This window comes from Oncorhynchus kisutch, linkage group LG18 (assembly GCF_002021735.2).
Source record: "Oncorhynchus kisutch isolate 150728-3 linkage group LG18, Okis_V2, whole genome shotgun sequence".
In the NCBI taxonomy this organism is placed as follows: Eukaryota; Metazoa; Chordata; class Actinopteri; order Salmoniformes; family Salmonidae; genus Oncorhynchus; species Oncorhynchus kisutch.
The window spans coordinates 58,072,213-58,087,602 of NC_034191.2; the positions used below are offsets into that span (position 1 = coordinate 58,072,213).

Consider the following 15,390-nt stretch of genomic DNA (forward strand, 5'->3'; position numbering starts at 1 on the left):
ACTCACTGCCTTCCTGACGACAAACAATGTATATGAAATGCTTCAGTCTGGTTTCAGAACACATCATAGCACTGAGACTGCACTTGTGAAGGTGGTAAATTACCTTTTAATGGTGTCAGACCGAGGCTCTGCATCTGTCCTCGTGCTCCTAGACCTTAGTGCTGCTTTTGATACCATCAATCACCACATTCTTTTGGAGAGATTGGAAACCCAAATTGGTCTACACGGACAAGTTCTGGCCTGGTTTAGATCTTATCTGTCGGAAAGATATCAACTTGTCTCTGTGAATTGTTTGTCCTCTGACAAATCAACTGTAAATTTCGGTGTTCCTCAAGGTTCTGTTTTAGGACCACTATTGTGTTCACTATATATTTTACCTCTTGGGGATGTCATTTGAAAACATAATGTTAACTTTCACTGCTATGTGGATGACACACAGCTTTACATTTCAATGAAACCAAAATTGCCCTTGCTAGAAGCCTGTGTTTCAGACATAAGGAAGTGGATGGCTGAAAACGTTCTACTTTTAAACTCGGACAAAACAGAGATGCTTGTTCTAGGTCCCAAGAAACAAAGAGATCTTCTGTTGAATCTGACAATTAATCTTGATGGTTGTACAGTCGTCTCAAATAAAACTGTGAAGGACCTCGGCGTTACTCTGGACCCTGATTTCTCTTTTGATGAACATATCAAGACAATTGCAAAAATCAGAAACTTTCTGTCCAAAAATGATGCAAAAAAATGAATCCATGCTTTTGTTACTTCTAGGTTAGACTACTGCAATGCTCTACTTTCCGGCTAAATAAAAAGCACTAAATAAACTTCAGTTAGTGCTAAATACGGCTGCTAGAATCCTGACTAGAACCAAAACATTTGATCATATTATTCCAGTACTAACCTCCCTACATGGGCTCAGCAAGGGCTGATTTCAAGGTTTTACTGCTAACCTACAAAGCATTACATGGGCTTGCTCCTACCTATCTTTCCGATTTGGTCCTACCGTACATACCTACACGTACGCTAAGGTCACAAGACGCAGGCCTCCTAATTGTCCCTAGAATTTCTAAGCAAACAGCTGGAGGCAGGGCTTTCTCCTATAGAGCTCAATTTTTATGGAATGGTCTGCCTACCCATGTGAGAGACGCAGACTCGGTCTCAACCTTTAAGTCTTTATTGAAGACTCATCTCTTCAGTCGGGCATATGATTGAGTGTAGTCTGGCCCAGGAGTGAAGAGAAAGGCTCTGGAGCAACGAACCGCCCTTGCTGTCTCTGCCTGGCCGGTTCCCCTCTCTCCACTGGGATTCTCTGCCTCTAACCCTATTACAGGGGCTGAGTCACTGGCTTACTGGTGCTCTTCCATGCCGTCCCTAGGAGGGGTGCGTCACATGAGTGGGTTGAGTCACTGACGTGATCCTCCTGTCTGGGTTGGCGCCCCCCCCCCCCTTGGGTTGTGAAGTGGTGGAGATCTTTGTGGGCTATACTCGGCCTTGTCTCAGGATGGTAAGTTGGTGGTTGAAGATATCCCTGTAGTGGTGTGGGGGCTGTGCTTTGGTAAAGTGGGTGGGGTTATATGCTGCCTGTTTGGCCCTGTCCGGGAGTATCATCGGATGGGGCCACAGTGTCTCCTGACCCCTCCTGTCTCATCCTCCAGTATTTATGCTGCAGTAGTTTAAGTGTCGGGGGACTAGGGTCAGTCTGTTATATCTGGAGTATTTCTCCTGTCTTATCCGGTGTCCTGTGTGAATTTAAGTATGCTCTCTCTAATTCTTTCTCTCTCTCTCTCGTAGGACCTGAGCCCTAGGACCATGCCCCAGGAATGCCTGGCATGATGACTCCTTGCTGTCCCCAGTCCACCTGGCCGCGCTGCTGCTCCAGTTTCAACTGTTCTGCCTGCGGCTATGGAACCCTGACCTATTCACCGGACGTGCTACCTGTCCCAGACCTGCTCTTTTCAACTCTCTAGAGACAGCAGGAGCGGTAGAGATACTCTGAATGATCAACTATGAAAAGCCAACTGACATTTACTTATGATGTGCTGACTTGTTGCACCCTCGACAACTACTGTGATTATTATTATTTGACCATACTGGTTATTTATGAATATTTGAACATCTTGGCCATGTTCTGTTATAATCTCGACCCGGCACAGCCAGAAGAGGACTGGCCACCCCTCATAGCCTGGTTCCTCTCTAGGTTTCTTCCTAGGTGCTTCTACACCTGCATTGCTTGCTGTTTGGGGTTTTAGGCTCGGTTTGATATATCAGCTGATAAATTTGATATTTGGGGAGTTTCTCCCATTCTTCTCTGTGAGGTGGGATGGGGAGCGTCACTGCACAGCTATTATCAGGTCTCTCCAGAGATGTTTGATCGGGTTCAAGTCCAGGCTCTGGCTGGGCCACTCAAGGACATCCAGAGACTTATCCCGATTCCACTCCTGCATTAGACGCTGAACCTTCTGAGGTCCTGAGCTCTCTGGACCAGGTTTCATCTGTTTTTTAAATTTATTTAACTAGGCAAGTCAGTTAAGAACAAATTCTTATTTTCAATGACGGCCTAGGAACAGTGGGTTAACTGCCTGTTCAGGAGCAGAACAACAGATTTGTACCTTGTCAGCTGTGTTCATCTTTCCCTTGATCCTTACTAAGTCTCCGAGTCCCTGCCGCAGAAAAACATCCCCACAGCATGATGCTGCCACCACCATGCTTCACCATAGGGATGGTGCCAAGTTTCCTCCAGACGTGAAGCTTGGCATTCAGGCCAAAGTGTTCAATCTTTGTTTCATCAGACCGGAGAATCTTCTTTCTCATGGTCTGAGAGTCCTTTAGGTGCCTTTTGGCAAACTTAAAGTGGGCTTATACAGTGTGGAGAACAAGTATTTGATACGCTGCCGATTTTGCAGGTTTTCCTACTTACAAAGCATGTAGAGGTCTGTCATTTTTATCAGGTATACTTCAACTGTGAGAGACGGGATCTAAAACAAAAATCCAGAAGATCACATTGTATGATTTTTAAGTAATTAATTTGCATTTTATTGCATGACAAGTATTTGATACATCAGAAAAGCAGAACTTAATATTTGGTACAGAAACCTTTGTTTGCAATTACAGAGATCATACGTTTCCTGTAGTTCTTGACCAGGTTTGCACACACTGCAGCAGGGATTTTGGCCCACTTCTCCATACAGACCTTCTCCAGATCCTTCAGGTTTCGGGGCTGTCGCTGGGCAATACAGACTTTCAGCTCCCTCCAAAGATTTCTATTGGGTTCAGGTCTGGAGACTCGCTAGGCCACTCCAGGACCTTGAGATGCTTCTTACAGAGCCACTCCTTAGTTGCCCTGGCTGTGTGTTTTGGTTCGTTGTCATGCTGGAAGACCCAGCCAAAACCCATCTTCAATGCTCTTACTGAGGGAAGGAGGTTGTTGGCCAAGATCTCGCGATACATCCATCCTTCCCTAGATATGGTGCAGTCGTCCTGTCCCCTTTGCAGAAAAGCATCCCCAAAGAATGATGTTTCCACCTCCATGCTTCACGGTTGGGATAGTATTCTTGGGGTTGTACACATCCTTCTTCTTCCTCCAAACACGGCGAGTGGAGTTTAGACCAAATAGCTCTATTTTTGTCTCATCAGACCACATGACCTTTTCCCATTCCTCCTCTGGATCATCCAGATGGTCATTGGCAAACTTCAGACGGGCCTGGACACGTGCTGGCTTGAGCAGGGGGACCTTGTGTGCGCTGCAGGACTTTAATCCATGACGGTGTAGTGTGTTACTACTGGTTTTCTTTGAGACTGTGGTCCCAGCTCTCGTCAGGTCATTGACCAGGTCCTGACGTGTAGTTCTGGGTTGATCCCTCACCTTCCTCATGTTCATTGATGCCCCACGAGGTGAGATCTTGCATGGAGCCCCAGACCGAGGGTGATTGACAGTCATCTTGAACTTCTTCCATTTTCTAATAATTGCGCCAAAGCTGTTGCCTTCATCAATCTGCTTGCCTATTGTCCTGTAGCCCATCCCAGCCTTGTGCAGGTCTACAATTTTATCCCTGATGTCCTTACACAGCTCTTTGGTCTTGGCCATTGTGGAGAGGTTGGAGTCTGTTTGATTGAGTGTGTGGACAGGTGTATTTTGTTCAAACAGGTGCAGTTAATACAGGTAATGAGTGGAGAACAGGAGGAAAAGAAAAGAAAAACTAACAGGTCTGTGAGAGCCGGAATTCTTACTGGTTGGTAGGTGATCAAATACTTATGTCATGCAATAAAATGCAAATTAATTACTTAAAAATCATACATTGTGATTTTCTGGATTTTAGTTTTAGATTGTCTCTCACAGTTGAAGTGTACCTATGATAAAAATGACAGACCTCTACATGCTTTGTAAGTAGGAAAACCTGCAAAATCGTCAGTGTATCACATACTTGTTCTCCCCACTGTATGTGCCTTTTACTGAGGAGTGGTTTCCGTCTGGCAACTCTAACATAAAGGCCTGATTGGTGTAGTGCTCCAGAGTTCCACTGTGGAGATTGGAGAACCTTCCAGAAGGACAACCATCCCTGCACTACTCCACGAATCAGGCCTTTATGGTGGAGTGGCCAGACAGAAGCCACTCCTCAGTAAAAAGGCACATGAAAGCCTGCTTGGAGTTTGACAAAAAGCACCCAGAGCACTCACACCATGAGAAACAAGATTCTCTGGTCGGATAAAACCAAGACTGATCTCTTTGGCCTGAATGCCAAGCTTCACGTCTGGAGGAAACCTGGTGAAGCACGGTGGTGGTAGCATCATGCCGTGGGGATGTTTTGACCGCCAGGGACACAGACAAGTCAGAATCGAGGGAAAGATGAACGGAGCAAAGTACAGAGAGATCCTTGATGAAAACCTGCTCCAGAGAGCTCAGGACCTCAGACTGAAACTAAGGTTCACCTTCGAACAGAACAACAACCCTAAGCACACAGCCAATAAAACGCAGGAGTGGCTTCCGGAAAAGTCTCTTAATGTCCTTGAGTGGCCCAGGCGGAGCCCGGACTTGAACCTGATCAAACCTCTCTGGAGAGACCTGAAAATAGCTGTGCAGCGATGCTCCCTATCCAACCTGACAGAGCTTGAGAGGATCTGCAGAGAAGAATGGGAGAAATTCCCCAAATATTGGTTTGTCAAGCTTGTAGCATCATCCCCAAAAAGACTTGAGGCTGTAATCGATGCCAAAGGTGCTTCAACAAGGTACTGAGTAAAACATCTGAATACTTACGTAAACGTGAGATTTCAGTTTTTATCTTCAATAAATGTGCTAAAAAAACGTAAAGCCTGTTTTTGCTTTGTCATTATGGATTATTGTGTGTAGATTGATGAGGAAATAAAAACATTTAATCCATTTTAGAATAAGGCTGTAACATAACAAAATGCGGAAAAAGTCAAGGGGCCTGAATAATTTCCGAATGCAATGTATCGCAGTCAAATATACAGGATACGAACATTCCATTCATGCTAAACAATGGACAGACAGGACCTGAGACTAAAGCATACATTTTGCATTGTGGTTTACAAAAATATTACATTTTTCATCTAAAATCTATGAATAAAAACATCAGAGAACAGTAATATTTTACACACACATGAAGGTACCCATAAGGAATCATTTCTGATGTAAAAACGCGTGAATTCTTTTCAAGAGAGCATTTTGGAAATAAACTCGTTGTATATTGTTGTTTTCTGCATAGTTAAAACAGAATAAAATAAACAAATACAATTCATCCATTCCTTTATTCAACTCACTTGTGTTCTGCGCAGACCCCTGGACAGGTAGGACAGATCTCACAGCTGGGGCCCTGGAACTTTGGGTTAGTACACTTGCAGGTGCCACACTCACAGGTGCCTTGTCCATTACAGATCTGCTTGTTTGAAGCCAGGCAGGTCGTGGTGTCCAGAGAACAGTCACAGGCACTGCCTGTCCAGTTGGCATCACATATACACCACCTGCACTCACAGTGACCATGTCCTGCCACAACACACAGGGTCAGAGATGATCCTCTATAGTTCAAACATCATTTCATATTATAGATAATATTCTAGATTAGAGATGAAATTAAGATAAATTGAACACGGGAAATCTAATTTCGTAAAAGGCCACGTCTTTATCAACTGATCTCTAATTTAATTGGGAAATCACCCATTACGCCACAAACACTAGAGGTAGTTTGTGTTCTGAGGAATATGTTCCACAGGTCTTCAGATGGAACACAGGTCTTGACCGTCATTTCATAGCAAACAAAATCTTTACTGATCATCCAATGAACTGAACTCGCGTACCTCCACAGAGTTTGTTGTTGGAGCGGTCACAGTTGAAGTTGTCACACTCGCAGAACATCCCGCTGTAGCGCTCCTCTGGGTTCTCTCTCTTCTTGCACTCACAGGTTCCACACACACAGTCTCCGTTGTTGCTGCAGATGTCTGTACCGCTGTCTTCACGGCAGCTCTTATCCAGGTCTTCGATGGTCACCTCGTTGGTGCTGCACTCACACTGTCTACCAATACGGCCCTCATTGCACCTGACAGATGATAAAGGAAATGTAATGTTATTAACAACAAGGGAGGACTACATAAAAGACTGCCTATGTAAAAATATTCACATACAAACAGTCACATGCTAATGGCCCATAGAAATGGATTTACAACACATTATAAAGTGCATTCGGGAAGTATTCCCTTGACTTTTTCCACACTACAGTCTTATTCTAAAATGGATTCAATAGTTTTTTCCCCCTCATCAATCTACACACAATTCTCCATGACGACAAAATAAAAAAAGTTTAGACATTCTTGTAAATGTATTAATAATTTCAAAGATCTTTGAACTTTTCTTCATTCATCTTTCCCTCGATTCTGAGTAGTCTCCCAGTCCCTGCCGCTGAAACACATCCCCACAGAATGATGCTGCCACCACCATGCTTCACCGAAGGGATGCTACCAGGTTTCCTCCAGACGTGACGTTTGAGATTCAGGCCAAAGAGTTCAATCTTGGTTTCATCAGACCAGATCATCTTGTTTCTCATGGTCTGAGAGTAATTTGGGTGCCTTTTGGTAAACTCCAAGCCTTGTCATGTGCCTTTTACTGAAGAGTGGCTTCTGTCTTGCCACTCTACCATAAAGGCCTGATTGGAGGAGTGCTGCGGAGATGGTTGTCCTTCTGGAAGGTTCTCCCATCTCCACAGGTGAACTCTGGAGCTCTGTCAGTGTGACTATCGGGTTCTTGGTCACCTCCATGACCAAGGCCCTTCTTCCCCGATTGCTCAGTTTGGCTGGGCGGCCAGCTCTAGGAAAAGTCTTGGTGGTTCCAATCTTCTTCCATTTAAGAATGATGGAGTCCACTGTGTTCTTGGGGACCTTCACTGGACGTTTTTGGTACCCTTCCCCAGATCTGTGCCTCGACACAATCCTGTCTTGGAGCTCTACGGACAATTCCTTCCAGCTCATGGTTTGGTTTTTGCTCTGACATGCACTGTCAACTGTGCGACCTTATATAGACAGGTGTGTGCCTTTCCAAATCATGTCCAGTCAACATCTCAAGGATGATCAATGGAAACAGGGCGCACCTGAGCTCAATTTTGTGTGTCTCATAGCAATGGGTCTAAATACTAATGTAAATAAGGTATCTGTTTTTTTGTTTTAATAAATGTAAAACATTTCTAAAAAACTGTTTTTGCTTTGTCATTATTGGGCATTGTGTGTAGATTGATGAGGGGGGAAAAATGTGTAATGCAAAGGGGAAGGGGTCTGAATACTTTCCGAATGCACTGTATATACGGTATCAAATATCATGATGTATCTCTATACCATGGAAATTATTACAATATGGAAGGTGAATAGAGGGTTAAGATCTTCTGCTAGTGAAACAAGTGCCTGACCTGCAGGTTCCACATTCATATGTCCCGTTGCCGTTGTGGCAGATGTCACTGTTCTCAATGCCATCTTTGTGACAGTCACACTCGCAGATGAAGTTCAGAGTGATCTCCACCTCCTCATTGAACCCTAGGGGTTTGATCTTGATGGTCTCTGGTTTGCCCATTTTAGGACACTGCTTAGCTGTGATGCTTATGGTGAAAGACACCTACAGATCAGGGATGAAGGGATGCATTCACACATAAGGCATAATAATCACATTTTGTAATAAAAACAATGACCTTGACACCTACAGATACGGAAAACATTATATTTACTTGATCAGAAAGCTAAAATAACTAAACCTGAATTTAAAAGAAAATCTCAAATAAATACATATGTATTTAGAATAGAAAACATTCAATGTCATCAAATCAAATTTATTTATATAGCCCTTCGTACATCACCTGATATCTCAAAGTGCTGTACAGAAACCCAGCCTAAAACCCCAAACAGCAAGCAATGCAGGTGTAGAAGCACGGTGGCTAGGAAAAACTCCCTAGAAAGGCCAATACCTAGGAAGAAACCTAGAGAGGAACCAGGCTATGTGGGGTGGCCAGTCCTCTTCTGGCTGTGCCGGGTGGAGATTATAACAGAACATGGCCAAGATGTTCAAATGTTCATAAATGACCAGCATGGTCGAATAATAATAAGGCAGAACAGTTGAAACTGGAGCAGCAGCACAGTCAGGTGGAAGTTGAAACTGGAGCAGCAGCATGGCCAGGTGGACTGGGGACAGCAAGGAGTCATCATGTCAGGTAGTCCTGGGGCATGGTCCTAGGGCTCAGGTCAGTTGAAACTGGAACAGCAGCATGGCCAGGTGGACTGGGGACAGCAAGGAGTCATCATGTCAGGTAGTCCTGGGGCATGGTCCTAGGGCTCAGGTCCTCCGAGAGAGAGAAAGAAAGAGAGAAGGAGAGAATTAGAGAACGCACACTTAGATTCACACAGGACACCGAATAGGACAGGAGAAGTACTCCAGATATAACAAACTGACCCCAGCCCCCCGACACATAAACTACTGCAGCATAAATACTGGAGGCTGAGACAGGAGGGGTCAGGAGACACTGTGGCCCCATCCGAGGACACCCCCGGACAGGGCCAAACAGGAAGGATATAACCCCACCCACTTTGCCAAAGCACAGCCCCCACACCACTAGAGGGATATCTTCAACCACCAACCACCGTCATGTTGTTTTGGTTACTCACGTCGTCACCGATTGAGATATTGGAGCATTTTCTTCCCATCTCTCCCTCACCAGTCACTCCGTTCTTGCAGCGTGACTGATACATTATGGTCACTCCCTCTGGTAGCTTGCTGTTCTCCAGAATCACCTCTGAGGAAAGAGACTAGCACATAAAGAACAATTAGCCCTTTGTACACTATATACAACATTTTCAGTAGGCTTCAGTTTTACAAAAGCAGAAATGCATATTTTTGACTATTCCCATAGAAAGATCAGTTCAGAAAGAGAAATGTGATGACTTAACAGTAGCAGCAGCATGGTTTTGCCAACTATTTTAAGGATGAAAGTTAGATAGTGTGCAGAATTAAATCTTCTCCAGTAACTAAACCAATCCAATCTATACTTACATTGTAGGCATCAATAATGAGGTTGATAACATTGCTGGAGTTAGCAGAGAGTATCCCCACTGCAGATTTAGGAATGAGATTCTTTAACTCCTGAGAGAGAAAACACAATACACTAAATGATCATGTACTCGTATGTCAATTGGAATCCTGTCAATCTCTAAATACTCACCAGAAAAGTCTAGAGCAAAACAGTTTTGTCATGTTTTGCCTGACCCATTCAGATTGCTGAGTGGTTTGATTGTGGTCTGCATCACATAGCGGTAAAGTCAATCTAAAGTTACAACGTTTTGCAGTGTTATGAGGTTCTAAATTCAGAGATCAAATCAAATGAAAGTTTGTCACCTGCTCCGAATACAACTGGTGTAGACCTTACAGGCTCTAACCAATAGTGCAAAAAAGGTATTCGGTGAACCATAGGTAAGTAAAGAAATAAAACAGTAAAAAGACAGTTGAAAATAACAGTAGCAAGGCTATATACAGACACCTGTTAGTCAGGCTGATTGAGGTAGTATGTGCATGTAAATATGGTTAAAGTGACTATGAATATATGACGAACAGAGAGTAGCCCGGTTAGCCAATGCGCGGGAGCACTGGTTGGTCTGACCAATTGAGGTAAAAGAGGGATTGGGGGTGGCACACAATGCAAATAGTCCAGGTAGCCATTTGATTACCTGTTCAGGAGTCTTATGGCTTGGTAGTAAAAACTGTTGAGAAGCCTTTTTGTCTTAGACTTGGCACTCTGGTACCGTTTGTCATGCGGTAGTAGAGAGAACAGTCTATGACTGGGGGGGCTGGGGTCTTTGACAATTTTTAGGGCCTTCCTCTGACACCGCCTGGTGTAGAGGTTCTGGATGGCAGTTTAGCCCCAGTGATGTACTGGGCCGTACGCACTACCGTCTGTAGTGCCTTGCGGTCGGAGGCCGAGCAAATTGCCGTAACAGGCAGTGATGCAACTGGTCAGGATGCTCTCGATGTTGCAGCTGTATAACTTCTTTTTGTTTTTATTGTAGGAACACAAAGAAAGTACAAATGTTGAGTCTAAAATGTTGAGTCTAATATGTTGAGTCTAATATGTTGAGTCTAATATGTTGAACCATGTTTCATCAGTTATTTCAATGTTAAGTTCCTCCCATTTCTTTTTAATATACATATAGTTTGTAGAATGTTTCTTTGAGGATTGAATAGCCAAGTAGAGATTTGAAATAGTTTTTTTGTTACTCCCCAAGTTGTATGCGTTAGTGAATATTTGGATTAATTTTGGAGGTGCTCGAGGGTCAGTCACTTTTATCTCCCTTAAGAAATAGTGTCGAACTTGTAGGTATCTGTAAAAATCTTGTTTATCCAAGCCATGTTTTTTACTTAGGTCCTGGAAGTTATCTAGGTTCCCATTCCTTATAAATGTACTGAATGATGTGATGCCTTTCTGTGTCCATTGTTTAAACCTGCAGTCCTGGGTTGCAGGGATGAAGCTGGGGTCGTATGCGGGCCAACTCAGCAGTTTGATCTCTCTGTCTAAATTATTTTGCTTAATTAACTACTGATTTTGTCTATTGTATATTTATTTTACCATGTCCTTATTTCCCAAAACTGACTGTATGGGTATCTCTGTCAAAGTAGTCTCGATGTCTTTCCATTTGGATTCGTATTCTGAATTGCACCAACACGCCAGGGGTCTCAATTGGGCTGACACATAATAATATTTTAGGTTTGGTAAGGCCATACCCCCACAGTTTTTTGGTAACTGTAATGTTGTATACCTAGTTCTTGATCTCTTACTGTTCCAGATAAACCTTGATATCCGTTTATCCCATTCCATAAACTGTTTAGGTGGGATTTCTATGGGCAGTGATTGGAACAAATACAGTAACCTTGGCAGGATGTTCATTTGGATTGTTTCAATTATACTACTAAGATCTAAGGGAAGTGATTTTCACCTGTCTAGGTCATCATATATTTTCTTGTTAATGTGGTCGTAATTCATGCAATAAAGTTTGAGTGTATCTTTTGGTAAATTTACTCCCAGATATTTAATGGATGAAGAGGTCCAGGTGAAGTTATACCTACTCTTCAGCTCTTCCTGTGGGGTATAATTATATACTAGGGCTTGGGTCTTGTGTACGTTAAGCACATACCCTGAATATGTTCCAAATGTTTGTAAAACATCCATCAATCTAGGTACACTTGAGCCTGGGTCTTTAAGGAACAACAGCACGTCATCAGCATACATGCATATCTTATGTTCACTGCCTCTTATTGTTATTCCCTCTAAAGTTGGGTCTTGTCTTATTGCCTGTGCTAATGGTTCGAGGTACAAGGAGAAGAGCGTGGGTGAAAGATTACAGCCTTGTCTTTCCCCTCGCTCTAATTTTATCGTTTGTGTCAAATGTCCATTTATCTTTATTCTAGCGGTCGGACACGAGTACAGTGTTTTGATGCACTGTATCACTTTGTTGAAACCAAATCTTTCCATAACTTGGAATAGATCATCACATCCTACTGAATCAAATGCTTTTTTCTGCATCTAGGCTGATTAATATTGCACTTGTCTTATTCTGAGTAATGTGGTCCATGACATGTAGTGTTCTCCTTTTGTCCTGTGTCTGCCTATTTTGTATGAAACCAGTTTGATCTCTGTCAATCAATTCTGGGATTATGTTCTCCATTCTTTTGTCTATTATTGATGCATATAGTTTATAATCTGTGTTAAGAATTGCGATAGGTCGATATGAACTGCATTCTTTCTTATCTTTACCCTCTTTTGGGATTACAGATATGATGGTCTCTCTCCATGAAGATGGGAGACCCCCTCCCTCAGAGTCCAGTTAAAACAGGCCTTAAGTAGAGGTGCTAATTGTTCTCTGAAGGTCTTGAACCATTCTGAAGGGAAGCCATCAGTGCCTGGTGACTTGTTGACTTTTAGTTGAGCTATTGCTTTATTCATTTCTTCGGTGGATATTTCTAAAGTTAGTCTATCATTTCGCTCTGTCCCAATTGCAAATATTGTCCAAACATTGGACTGATGTGGATATGATAAAAGGTCATTACGGAACTCCAGGCAGACTTCTAATTGGCTTGAAAAGCACTAGAGGGCAGCAGGGAACATTCAAAGGCTGCTGCCCAAATGGAAACCTATTCCCCACAAAGTGCAGTACTATTGACCTGGACTCATAGGGATCTCGTCAAAAGTAGTTCACTTTTTAGCGAACATGGTGCCATTTGGGGAACAACCAGAGATCCAAAGAGATGCTACTGGTAACAAGGAGCAGAAGCTGCTCTTCAAAGAGTTGGGCTTCTTCTAACCTACAACAGACAAGCACAGGAAATTGAAAAGAAGAAAATGTTTTCCACACACGTCCACGCACGCAAACACGCACGCAAACACGCACGCACACACACACAACTGACCATGTAAACAGGCTGGAACTCCTCTGTGACGGCAAAGATCGTCTGGATGTTGTTCTCGCTAAGTTTCTGAACCAGGTGAGCGATGGAGGGGTGGTCCTGTTACAGGGAGACAATGAGGAAGTACAGGTATCAGATAAGCCCTTTGATGACATCACTAAGGGCAAGTAGCCCATTCCCTTCAAACTTGTCATATTGAAAATGCAGACTACACAGAAGACTAGAAAGAAAAGTCACAATACATACAGTACATAGGAGTGCATGATTATACTACATAGTGTATTACTATAATGCATTACTATAATACATAGTGTATTACTATAATACATTATTATACTACATAGTGCATTACTACAATACATAGTGTAATATTATACTACATAGTGCATTACTACAATACATAGTGTAATATTATACTACATAGTGCATTACTATACTGCATAGTGCATTATTATACTACATAGTGCATTATTATACTATAGTGCATTATTATACTGCATAGTGTATTACTATAATGCATAGTGCATTATTATTCTACATAGTGTATTATTATACTACATAGTAAATTACTATAATACACAGTGCATTATTAGACTACATAGTGTATTATTATACTACATAGTGCATTACTATACTACATAGTGTATTATTATACTACATAGTGCATTATTATACTACATAGTGTATTATTATACTACATAGTAAATTACTATAATACACAGTGCATTATTATACTACATAGTGTATTATTATACTACATAGAGCATTACAATAATACATAGTGCATTATTACATTACATGTACATAGTACATTACCATACATACATAGTAGTGGCTCACTGTGTACATGTTGTTCTCCAGGTGACATTTCCCATCGTTGGGCAAAACTATCCCTCCCAGTTTCCCGTCTCCAGCAAAGTGGAAGCCAGCGTCAGTGGAGAACACCAGCAGACGGGTGACGTTCCTCCAGCCAATGTGCTCCTGGGGAAGGGAGGGAGGACTATTAAAACTTGTAAAAATTAACCACATACAGAAAATGGACACAGCCTACAGAAATACCAGAGAACAAAATTACAAGACTTACAAAAGATTCAGGATGTTTATATCAAAAACTATGAACAACTATGTGAAAGGTTACCCTCCTAAAATAGCAGTTTAGCGCCCTAGTGTGAATGAACTTTCAAACGTTTTATAAAAAGGCCTTCTCTAAGCATATACACATTAAGCCTTGACTCCAGCCATTCTCAAATGAGAATAGGGTCTGAGGTCTGGTACCATGAGAAAGTCAATATAAAGCCCTGATAAAAGTATTATTGGAACTTTATGGGCTGGTTTTCTGGACAGATATCGAGCCTAGTCCTGGAGTATAAAATAAGCTCAATGGAGAAATCTTTTCAGTCCTGGACTAGGCTTGATCTATGTCCAGGAAACTATCCCTAAATATGATATAAAAACATATTACTTACACCACACACAGCCACTTGCATGATGGCATCGAAGCCTCCCTCTGGTGAGTCCAGGTTTCCATCAATCTGCTGTTGACCAACCAGGGTGTTAAACTCCTGTCCATTGCTGGTCAGCGTCAGGAGGTTCTTATAGCTGAAGGGACTGGTGCAGTTCTGGTCCCCAGTACAGGGGTTCAGCAACTTCTTCTCTACAAAGGAACCAAAACCTAGAAGAAGAAGAAGAGTTCCATCCCATACATAAACTGTATTGTTAGGGAGACGGGACACCAATTTGTTAGCTTCGAAATGTCTATACTAAGATCAAACCGGAAATCTTTATGGGCATTATGGCTATTGTAGTACAATGGTGTTTGGAGGATATATTGGCACGGGTGTTATTGGCATTCAAACCGTGCCAATATATCCTCTCAACACCGGCTTTGAGGGCATCATCACTTTTATACCAGGGGTTACCAACATATTCAAATAATGATTGACAGATCTTCATTAAAAATGTTTTTGTTTTTTTATGAATTCATTCGTACTGTCACCCTTCCACAAGATCTAGTCCAGACACAAATCTAGGGTTGCTACCTAAACCAGCTGGTCGTTGATCCAGTCGTTCAGTCTTTATGTTCTGTATGGATGCGACCCAGTCGTTCGTTCTTAATGTTCCATTGCTGGCTGGTAACGTTCTTATCCCTTGCTTTCTAGCTAGCCAACTACGGGTAACTTACAGTCATGGTCAAACAGTGCATCCAGAATAACAGCAAACTTGCTGGATTGGCATAAGTTGTTTTCTAGTGACATTTATTTGGATACAACCATAACAATGAGATAATGAGGCGTGATTTCTCCTGGCATAGGAGCTAGCCAACAACACAGCTAACACAATCACGTTAAACTGAAGCTGGAAAGACTTTCGTTTGACCTTTTATTCAATTTACATTTCTTTATATATTTCCATAAAAATGATGCAAGCTGATTCATGATTTTGACTGGCTGAGAAACGCT

The 15,390-nt window shown here is 42.4% G+C and overlaps 1 pseudogene; it reads right to left on the reverse strand.

Moving 5' to 3' along the window:
• Positions 1-15,390, reverse strand: part of LOC109908717 (integrin beta-1-like) — a 45,798-nt pseudogene that overhangs the window by 12,892 nt on the left and 17,516 nt on the right.